This window comes from Austrofundulus limnaeus, unplaced genomic scaffold, assembly GCF_001266775.1.
Source record: "Austrofundulus limnaeus strain Quisiro unplaced genomic scaffold, Austrofundulus_limnaeus-1.0 Scaffold308, whole genome shotgun sequence".
NCBI classification, from domain to species: domain Eukaryota; kingdom Metazoa; phylum Chordata; class Actinopteri; order Cyprinodontiformes; family Rivulidae; genus Austrofundulus; species Austrofundulus limnaeus.
Window position 1 is genome coordinate 233,781 of NW_013952710.1, and position 2,555 is coordinate 236,335.

General features: G+C 33.3%; 1 long non-coding RNA gene across 2 annotated transcripts in view; it reads left to right on the plus strand.

Annotated features, from left to right (window-relative positions):
* LOC106527103 (uncharacterized) overlaps positions 1–2,555 on the plus strand; it is a 23,867-nt gene that overhangs the window by 2,651 nt on the left and 18,661 nt on the right. Inside the window, exons 1-2 of one of the 2 annotated variants that reach the window (XR_001311339.1) lie at positions 685–884; positions 1,188–1,273. This is a non-coding gene — a long non-coding RNA (uncharacterized LOC106527103). Of the gene's footprint in view, positions 1–684; positions 885–1,187; positions 1,274–2,555 lie in introns of those variants that run through there. The other variant, XR_001311340.1, reaches the window with a different exon arrangement.

Sequence of the window (2,555 nt, forward strand, 5' to 3'; positions counted from 1 at the left end):
AATGACTGTTGTATTAAAAGAATGAATGGATGTTAAATTTAGGATGCACTAGTCCAGCTGTTTCAGTTGTATCAAGGCTGCACAAAGCTTTTCCCCAAAATGAAAATCTATCTGAGGGCTGCGGCCAAATGCAAGAAATACAAATACTTCTTAAGTACAGTCCTTTTATTTGAATGATTCTGTCCTGCTGGAGTGTGACATGATTTGTTTGTGTACAAACTAATACACTATCAGAGTTTTATATATTTATACTTCTCATTCAACCACAGTTAAATTCACTCTATCTAGGAGGCAAAGTTTATATGGATAGTTTTTATTTTTCTTAATGTTCTCCATTCACCAATCATGTTTGGGGTAAAAAAAAAAAAAGCAAACACTTTCATTAGAAATATCTGAATTTAACATTACTGGTTATTTTGATCTTTACATGTACTCTGCTGTTTCCACTTTATGTAATTTGATCCTCAACACACTGTTGCGCCTTTTGACATTAATTCCATTAAATACATTTTCTGAGCCAGACTTTCTTTTTAATTTTCCAAGTTCTAAATAAGAAATCAAATGTACCTTTCAGACTGTTGAAGCTGATGAGCGACAGGTGAATGGTAATCTGAAGTCTGAGTCTGAGATCCAAACATGAAGTCGTTAGTTTGAGCCAACAACACCTGCGGGAAAAAAAAAGCTGCACTTTGTTTCTTAGTTCGATTCTTAAACGTAAATAAATTTAACTTGTCAAAGTGCCTACAGCTCTGTCAGTGTCATTTAGAAACTAGAGGAAAGTTGTAAGTTTTTCTGAGCTTTGTGAGGAAAGTGGTTGRAAACTTTTTCTCTAACGTGAATGCCCTTTCTGTCTGTCTTGCYTCTCCCTGCTTTTCCATACTGAGGTAAGAACTGATCAATATCATTGATCCATCTTTATCAGGCCTTACTGTCTATAAGCTTGTCTTATAGAGTAATGAGCCTGTCTGAAGCTGTTGGGATAAAGAGACCTTGGAGAGGCAGAATAAACTTAGAGACAAAACTCCAAGCTGGACAAGATTCCTCATGTTTCTCACAGAAACAAAGTTGTTTTTATTACATTTTCTCTGTCAGCTCTGATGGATATCATGAGAAAAAGGAACATAATTTGCTCTTTCAATATAGTTTGTCATTTTTTTTAAATGAACTATTGGTAATTTTTTCCACAGTGTGCTCTTAAAGAGGAGACGTCTCAAGCAGTCCAGCCTGTCATGAGAAAACCAGCAGAGGGAGTCCAAAGCTTAAATCCTGTTAGGTGAGTTAAATGGATGAGAATTTCAATCTGTGGTGTCTGAAAAAAAAATGAAAACACCTAAATATTCATTTTGATTCATTTATGAGTCACCTCAATGTTTATTATAAAATATGAAAATTTAAAAAAAGAACCCAAATGGCAGGTAAGGTATGTAAGGAGGGGTTGGAAATGAAAAGATTTGGTTAAAAAGACCTTTGTCAAACTTGAACTCTGTGATTTTAGTCACTCTGCTGCATGTGGATCTCCTAAGTTATTTTTGCTAACAGAAAAACATTTAAAATTTAGAGAATAAGAGGTTTTAGTCATGCATTATTTAGCATTAGTCTGTTGGAGCTGAAAGACAAAACACACGTTTCTTTTTTCCCCTCCATTTGCACTAAACTATGAATATTTTCCTGATTATTATTAGGTCAGTGTAAATCTAAAAATCTCTCATAAAAGAAATGACAACATTTTACATTTAACAGAAAGCTCTTTCATGCACGTTAACACTCTGTGGATCATTATAACATCATCAATTGTTGCTCTGTGTACTCATCTACTTCATCAAGTGAGGATTCATAAACAGGAATAAATATAAAAAAATCAAGCTGTTGAGACTCGTGCTCATTCTGTAAAAAAGCCAGGTTAGTGATTTTAAATGTGATAAGTTCAGACTTAGTTTCATAAGTATTGGATACATAACCAGTTTATATTTACATGATTATTCAAGCAGAAGTACACTCAAAAAGCAGATTGTTGGATTTACTTAACCTAGTTATGTCAAAAGCTTCCACTCAAGTGAGTTGAGTAAAGCAACTTTCATTTTATTTAAAAATAAATGTGAACGTTTCTTTACATTTACTCAGCTCACTTGAGTCGAAATTGTTTGCATAACTTGGTTAAGTAAATCCAACACAGCTTTTTTTGAGTGTATTATGATATTCCTGCCAGACATTCACAGGCACCGCTAGAAATCCACTTTAGTCTCTGCGCCACTCAGATTAGGTTTTAACTTGTCATCTTAGCCAGAATTAAACTTTGTTTTTCAAAATTCAGAGTCTTCAAAGAGCTATCTATAACAGGTAAGATAATAATTGTTCATAACCGTTCCACCGAACTGAATTTCAWTATATCTGAACCATCACTTTAATGTGATAGAAACTTTTCTGTCTGAATCTGAGGTGTGCAAAGTACTTGAAACAAATAATTAAATAAAAGTAAAAATACCATACAGCAAATAATTTTGGTTAAAACAAATTTCACTGATAAGAATTGTACTTAAGTAAAAGTAATAATAACC